Source organism: Lycium ferocissimum, unplaced genomic scaffold (genome assembly GCF_029784015.1).
Source record: "Lycium ferocissimum isolate CSIRO_LF1 unplaced genomic scaffold, AGI_CSIRO_Lferr_CH_V1 ctg2187, whole genome shotgun sequence".
NCBI classification, from domain to species: Eukaryota; Viridiplantae; Streptophyta; class Magnoliopsida; order Solanales; family Solanaceae; genus Lycium; species Lycium ferocissimum.
Window position 1 is genome coordinate 309,026 of NW_026719979.1, and position 9,310 is coordinate 318,335.

Consider the following 9,310-nt stretch of genomic DNA (forward strand, 5'->3'; position numbering starts at 1 on the left):
CCACGACTCGCAAATTGGGTCGTGACATCACCTTCAAGGAGGAACTTTACCCTAGACATAGAAAATCGCCTTTCACTTTCTTGGGAACTGTTTTTGGTGTTATGCGGTGAATGACTTCGAAATTTGTAAAATAATAGTGGGTTTCTGTCTCTCGTCGATCGGGGCTGCAGCGGTCTCACTGTAGCGAAAAATCCCACCACTATGACGGACCTCATTAAACCTGAATTTCCACGGAGGCGACCGGTGGCCCGCTGTGGCGGACTCGCTGCAGCGGCCCCCCGCCCACTGTAGCGGTCGCATCCAACTAGTGACCTCTGGTTTTCTACCAGATTTTCACTCAAAATCCCAACACCAATCTGAGGCTCTACAAACACAAACCAAACATGCACACATATGTAACAACTCACTACGGACTCACCTGTGGCCTTGGAATTCACAACGGAGGTCTAATTTACTAAGTCAACCCCCCAAGGGAAATAAGTCAAGTTTTCACACAAGTGCACAAATACAATCAAAGGCCTTTATTTCAAAATTCTAGCTCCCTAAGTTATCACTAGATTCGTTCCTAGTCTCGGAAAGGAACTAGTAGGGGTAAAATGGTCAAAACGGACATAACGACCTAGCAGGTCGTTACAATAAAAAGGTATATATATATATTTAATGGGAAACTTTTATAGCTACGGAAATACTATGACATATCTAAAATAACAAGTTTTTAAAGTTTTGAATTCATAAAAATGTTATGACATATTTAAGTTTAAATGTTTAAAAAATCTTCTTTCTTTATTAAACTTTACGTCAATGAGACTATGATAAACAAAGTGAACTTGAGAAGATATTTGTTTGTCTCTCAATTTGAAATTATTCTTTTAAGGAGGAGGAGTGCTCTTATTAGAAAATTGGAGATCATTTTATTTACCTTAATTTGTTTTTTCATAAATTTTGACGGTAGTGTTTCCATCACGACCTAAAATGAGAATCCCAAAGTCTAAAGAGATTTGTTGACAATTTTAAGATTATATAGTTAAAAGAATGACCATTAACTCTCCATTACCATAATATTGAAAATGAACTTAGCGAAATAGAGAAAAATAATTGTGATGTGATAAAAAATAAATTTAAGATAATACTTTTTGAACATAGATTTATAATTTCCAATATTTGTATATTGAAAGTTAACAATCTCTCTTCCATAAAAGCAGTCGCTTATACAAAACAACTCTGAAGGCTTATTAACAAAGACAATGACAAAAATGATTGGGTGGTTCTTTTCCCATGACTTTGCAGTGGCCTCCCTTGCAATTTTGCTTGCAAATATTATCACATTTGGAATCATCGCTCGAGCCTGGAATGCATCTCCCGATGTGATTGTCAGTGCAGCAATTCAAACCATCTATTTGGACCAAACCTGAAATTAAAATTTCTTTATAGGTTTTGCATATCCAACTCCAAAATCTTCTCAGATAAGGAAATATAATAAAATATGAGAAAAAAATATAAGCAAATTAATTGGCTATGTCCTAGAATTGAAAAAAACATCATTGGCATTGTTTTGTTACTTTAAGTAATCACTCCCGCATTTCTTTTTCTGATAGAATATAGTTAACCTTTATATTAATCTTTAACAATAAAACAAATGTTTGTAAACAAAAGAAACTGACCTGTTGATGTTATCAGCATAACTAGTAGGACAGAAAATAACAAACTACTCAATTTACCCATCTTTTCTTTCAAACTATATTGTTGTTATTGTTGTTTATCTACATAGGAAGATGTTATTATATAGTATGAGCTTCAATTTCTTCTGAAGAGTCAAAACATTTTTAATAGAAAAATAATAATGTTTAGTACAATAATATATTTGGTAAATTAGGTCTTTAAAGGGAAAAAAAGAAGAAGAAGAGAGTGACTAAGTATGTAGTATTAAGTTGCTCCCTAAATGTTTATACTTTAAAAGATGCTTTTTCTTATATAGTATGAAATCCCATTTTTTCTAAATACGTCAAAACTTTTTATATGTGAAATGAATAAAGACAAACAATTACATTCTTTGATATCTAAGCATTTTAGGAAAAGAAGTCATGGGTCGATACTCATGTTAGTATATTGAATCCAAACCCAAGCGTTCTTTTACCTGAATCAATTTTGATTTAGATTTATGTTTTAAAATTCGAGATAATAAATTCCGCTCTTAAGAATCACCTTTAAGATTTGCACGAATTAAATAACATGAAAAGCTCTTTTCTTGTCTATTTTGTTGTCAGCATGACATGAAACTTAATTGACCTTGAAACTAGCTAAAACTGAATTTGAAAGTCTAATCTTAACATGTATGTCAAAATGCTGCTAGTTAAATGCTTTATTCTAATTTCATAATATAATTTATGTCTTAGTAAAATTTTGCTTGATTATATATAAGGTGCCACTTTGATAGAAAATTTTTATGTCAACTAAATTTTGCAACTGTGAATCATATTTTCCAGCAAATGTTCAACATGATTTATCTGTTTAAAAAAGCCTACTGTGTGAAGTTTCTCAATACATTTATTACAGTTAAACAATTGCTTTAATAAATCGAATATGTAGAAACTGAAATTATATGTGAAGTCCAGTATATTCGTTATTTTTGTTGCAACTATGTTCTAGAGCCAAATGAAAATCCTTTCAAAATCAAGAATATGGCTCACAAATCACACTTTTTCATAACAGTATTTGTAATTTTTGAATTTACTCTACTTATTCGAGGTTTTTTATTTGGCAAAACAGAAGTTAAATTATTTTTTTCTATATATATTCAACAACAACAACAAAAAATGGAAGTTCTTGAGTTTGAAAAAAAATTAATGCTACTTGGGTCACAGTTAGCAAATTGACCATGTATGTGCACTTGTTTCCGGTTCAGACTGCCTACGATTCACAGAATTTGACTAGAATTTACATTCTTGAGATAGTCCTGTTGCATGGGGTTCCTATTCTTATCAAGAATTTAGTGAGACCCTTTCTAGTAGACTCAAGAACCAATAAAGAAAACAGTCATCTTCTTCAAGTTAATAGTCTTATAACAAACTTGAAAATCGTGTACTGTTAAGGATTATTTACTTCATAGTCTGGTCTAACTAGTTTAAACTACAACATTATCACATAATTCAATTTTCTGAGAACTGGAAGATCGTTACCTATGTTGAGACTTTTTCTCATACCTTCTTGTGGATACCTTCGTGAATGCCCTATTATATATTACTCCTTTTTGTTCCACTTTATTTGATAATACTATTCTATAAAAAGGTATATTTTTTATTTTTTTAATGAGAAACTTTTATAGCTACGGAAATACTATGACATATTTAGAATAAAAGTTTTATATTCATAAAAATGTTATGACATATTTAAGGTTAAATGTTTAAAAAATCTTCATTCTTTAGTAAACTTTACGTCAATCAGACTATGATAAACAAAGTGAACTTGAGAAGATATTTGTTTGTCTCTCAATTTGAAATTATTCTGTTTAAGGAGGAGTGCTCTGATTATAAAAGTGGTGATCATTCTATTTATCTTAATTTTTTTTTTCATGAAGTTTGATGGTAGAGTTTCCATCGCGACCTAAAATGAGAATCCCAAAGTCTAAAGGAGATTTGTTGACAATTTGAAGATTATATAGTTAAAAGAATGGCCATTAACTTCTCCATTACCATAATATTGAAAATGAACTTAGTGAAAAAGAGAAAAATAATTGTGATGTGATAAAAAAATGAATTCAAGATAATACTTTTTTTAACATAGATTTATAATTTTCAGTATTTGTATACTAAAAGTTAACAATCTCTCTTCCATAAAAGCAGTAGCGTATACAAAACAACTTTGAAGGATTATTAACAAAGACAATGACAAAAATGATTGGGTGGTTTTTTTCCCATGACTTTGCAGTGGCCTCCCTTGCAATTTTTCTTGCAAATATTATCACACTTGGAATCATCGCTCGAGCCTGGAATGCATCTCCCGATGTGATTGTCGGTGCAGCAATTCAAACCATCTACTTGGACCAAACCTGAAATTAAATTTCATTATAGATTTTTGCATATCTATATCCAAGATCTTCTAAGATAAGGCAATATGAGAAAAAAGATATAAGCAAATTAATTGGCTATGTCCTAGAATTGAAAAAAAGTCATTGGCATTGTTTTGTAACTTTAAGTAATCACTCCCGCACTTCATTTTCTGATAGAATACAGTTAACCTTTATATTAGTCTTTAACAATAAATTAAATGTTTGTAAACACAAGAAACTGACCTGTTGATGCTATCAACATAACTAGTAGGACTGAAAATAACAAACTACTCAATTTACCCATCCTTTCTTTCAAACTATATTGTTGTTATTGTTGTTTATCTACATAGGAAGGTGTTATTATATAGTATGAGCTTCAATTTCTTCTGAAGAGTCAAAACAGTTTTAATAGAAAAATAATAATGTTTAGTACAATAATATATTTGGTAAGGAAAACAAAAAAGAGAGTGACTAAGTATGTAGTATTAAGTTACTCCCTAAGTGTTTATACTTAAAAAAAAAAAAAAAATCTTATATAGTATGAAATCCCATTTTTGCTAAATAAGTCAAAACTTTTTATAAGTGAAATGAATAAAGACAAACAATCACATTCTTCGATATCTAAGCATTTTAGGAAAAGAAATTATGGGTCAGTATTCATGTTAGTACATTGAATCCTAAGCCCAAGTGTTCTTCTACCAAAATCTTCAACATCAAATTTTGATTTAGGTATATGTTTTAAAATTCGCTCTTAAGAATCACCTTCAAGATTTGCACGAATTAAATAACATGTAAAGCTCTTTTCTTATCTATTTTGTTGTAAGCGTGACATGAAACTTGATTGACCTTGAAACTAGCTAAAATAGAATTTGAAAGTCTAATCGTAACATGTATGTCAAAATGCTGCTAGCTAAATGCTTTATTCTAATTTCATTATAGAATTTATGTCTTGGTAAAATTTTGCTTGATTATATATAAGGTGCCACTTTGATAGAAATTTTTTATGTCAACTAAATTTTGCAACTGTGAATCATATTTTCCAGCAAATGTTCGGCATCATTTATCTGTTTAAAGAAGGCTACTGTGTGAAGTTTCTCAATACATTTATTACACTTAAACAATTGCATTAATAAATCAAATATGTAGAAACTGAAATTATATGTGAAGTCAAATATCTTCTTCCATAGTTGTTACAACAAAGGCGGGCCTCTCGTCGAAGATCAAACCAGGGTGAGACTGAGTTAAAGACCGACCATACTTGACTAAGTTATCTGAGACAGAGGTCTGTCCTCGGCACGTATGTTCCTGCAATCCAAAATTAAGTTAGTATAATGTGAATTATTTGATTCATGTGTTTACAAACATGTACTGTGACCGGAATTAGACCGGTCACGTCGGTGTAATAGAATCCTAGCCTAAGTAATATTGTAATTATAGTACAATTGTAACTATTGTAATATAGGATTTGTAGTCCTATTAGAATAGGATTACCTTATTATAATAGGATTTAAGGAGGTGACTAACTTGTATATAAGGAGGTCATTATGTGAATACAAATGTAGAGAAAATTCTCCCAAAACATTCTTGTTCCTTTACTGCTTTCACGCCACAATAATTTTAACATGGTATCAGGGCCTTGTTAGAAAGAACACCAAATCTTATACATATAAATAATACCAGGTGAAGGCAAAGAAACAACCGGTGATAAAGGCAAAGGAGTTGCCGGTGAAGAAGACAAAATTCAGAGGAAAACTATATCTCCATATGACATTACGTCGAATGACAACCCTGGAATTGTGATAACACAAGTCCAATTGAAGGATGAGAATTATGAATAATGGGCTAGATCCATGAGGACGGCCTTAAGAGCAAGGAATTACGCTTCGTTGATGGAACGATCAAGAAGCCGAATAGGGAGTTGCTAGATCTACAAGATTGGTGGACTATAACCTCATTGTTGGTGTCGTGGATTTGCAACACCATAGAATCGACCGTCTGGTCTACCATCTCACATAGAGAGGAAGCAGAGGAAATGTGGACAAGCATCCGGGATCATTTTGGGGTCATGAACGGTCCCTGGATGCAGCAGCTGAAGGCAAAACTTGCGAAGTGCAAGCAGAAGGGGAGAAGCATAGTGGATTACTATGGAAAGCTAACTAAGTTCGTTTGCACGATTATGTCATTGATACATTTGAGAAACAAAGTCCATCAACTCGTCCACCTGCTCCTCCGACTTATCCTTTAGCTAACTATATGTCATGTGATAATTTCTCTTTGCGACACCAAAATTTTCTTGCAGCACTTATCACCGAAAACAAGTCGAGAAATTTCTCAAAAGCCGTGAAGAAGGAACAATGGCAAAAATAATGAATCAAGAGATACAAGCGTTGGAAGATAATGGAACATGGACACTGAAGACATTTCCATACGATAAGAAAGCACTCGGATGTAGATGGGTGTACAAGATCAGTTACAACAGACAGTACCATCGAGCGATATAAGGCTCATTTGGTTATTTTCGAAAATAAACAGGAAGAATGAATTGACTACAATGAAACTTTTGCTCCGGCATCTAAGGTGGTGACCGTTCTGGACTTTTAGCGATTGTAGTACACTCGGAAGAAGCGCATTAGATATATGTTCATAATGCCTTCTTGCACGGGAATCTATAGGAGGAAGTTTATATGAAATTAGCATAGGGATCTCGTGTCTCCAGTCCGGAGAAGGTGTGTCATCTCCGGAAATCTCTATATAGATTAAAACAATCTCCACGGTGTTGGTTTGGGAAACTGCCAAGCACTTTGCTAAATATGGGTTCAATACTCTGATTACTCTTTCTTCACCATGCACCAGAACGGTATGCAGCTTAACGTTTTGGTTTATGTCGATGACTTGATTATCTCTAGAAACAAGCATAGTGTCGCTAAATGGTTCAAAGACTACCTCCGAAAGTGTTTCCACATGAAGGATCTGGGCTCCTTGAAGTATTCTCTAGGAATTGAAGTTGCCCCAGGTCCTACTGGGATATTCCGGTGTCAACAAAAATTTGTCTTGGATGTAATCTCTGAGACCGGATTGTTGGGAGCTAAACCCATCAGCACTCGAATGGAATAAAATCATAATTTGGCACTGGCCAGTGGAGCCAATTTGAGAGATCCGGAACCATGCCATTGATTGGTGGGAAGACTAATATATCTATGTTTTACCCGATCAGAGTTGTCATATTGCGTGCATGTTTTGTCTCAATTCATGCAGCAACCAAAGGAAGCACACTGAGACGCGGCTCTCCGGGTGGTACACTACTTAAAGAAAAACCTGGGACAAGGAATAGTTATAAAGGAAGATTATGATCTCCGTTTGTACGGATGGTGTGATTCAGACTGGGCAGGTTGCTCGTTGACCCGAAAATTCTTACCGAGTGTTTATCTCGCTCGAGCATTCACCTGTGTCTTGGATGACCAAGAAGCAACATATTGTCTCCCGTTCTTTGGCGGAGGCAGAATACCGATTGATGGCAATGACGGTTTATGAATTGAAATGGTTAAAAGGAATTTTGCAGAATTTAGGAGTCGAACATAATAATCCCGTGAAAATGTATTGTGATAGTCAGGCGACTTAGTATATTACCTAAAATTCGGTGTTTCACGAATCGACCAAACATATTGAAGTAGACTATCACTATGTCTGAGATGAGCTCCAGTTCAGAACTATATCCCCCAGGTACGAGCCAACCGGTGAGCAGTTGGCTCATGTATTTACGAAGGCATTGGAAAAATAGCAGTATGAATATTTACTTGGCAAATTGGGCATTCGAGACCCTCATGCTCCAACTTGAGGGTGGGGCGGGGCGGGGGGTGGTGTTATTGTGACCGGAATTAGACCGGTCACGTCGGTGTAATAGAATCCTAAACTAAGTGTAATACTATAATTATAGGACAATTGTAATTATGGTAACATAAGTTTTGTAGTCCTATTAGAATAGGATTACTTTATTATAATAGGGTTTAAGGAGGTGACTAACTTGATATACGGAGGTCATTACGTGAATACAAAGGCAGAGGAAATTCTCCTCAAAACATTCTTATTCCTTTACTGCTTTCATGCCACATTAATTTTAGCAAAGCGCACAGTATGAAATCTATTAATACATTTACTATAATCGAACAATTGCGTTAATAAACCAAATATGTAGAAACTAAAATTATATGTGAAGTCCAGAATGTTCATTATATTTTATATTTTTGCTGCACCTGTGTTCTAGAGCCAGATGAAAATCCTATTTGCATCGAGAATATGACTCATAAACCACACTCTTTTCAAAGTAGTTATTATAATGTTTGAGTTTTCTGCATTTCGGAGTAGCCATTATATCATTCCCTCACATGTTCACTGCATTAAGAATCAAGATATGTAATTTTTTCTAACAAAATAGTAACATTATCAAAAATCATGAGAATTAGTGATATAGATTGGAAGTAGTTGTGATTACCTCAAAGACTCAAACACATCAAGGCAGATAGAATGTGTCATTTTCTCTCAGATGCTCAACAAGAGCTACCTCATCTATCACATGCCTCCTACTACAGTTCACAAATAACGCTTCCAGCAAGATTCAGTTGAGTATATAAAGAAATCACATTTGTATAAATCAGCAAGCACAATAAATATTCTAGCAACTGAAATTACCTTCTTCATCATTGCAAGTTGTTCTTTCCTTACAAGGTGATATCTTGTTTTATCAAGGATCGGATGAGAAGTCAAGTATATGTATGCAAATAAATGAATAAGAAATTCTATAGTGCACTCTCGATGTAGATAATGACCATATCGGATGGATGCAACTCTTTTCCATGTTGCAGGCTGTCCAACAGGCAACAGGTAACAATTACTTTAATAAATTAGATATGCAGAAAGTAAAATTATACATGAAGTCCAGCAAGTTGGTATTTTTATTACATCAAGAGTATCACTAGACACCACAAACGACTCTTTTCAAAGCAGCTGTGTAATATTTGAGTTAGGAAAAACTCGCACAGACTAATTTTTTTGTACAAAAAGTAAAAACTCACTTTTTCTCGAATCTTCAAACAAACTATTTGGAGAAATATTTTAAAAGGAATTACTTTCAATAATTTAAGACCTATAAGAAATAGATTAAAACCACGCATAAAAATATTATACGTCGTGCCAAGAATGCACGTCTTTTATTTTCTCTTACTTCCTTCAAATGAAAAGTTTTGATGCATTAAATACCACAAAAAGTTT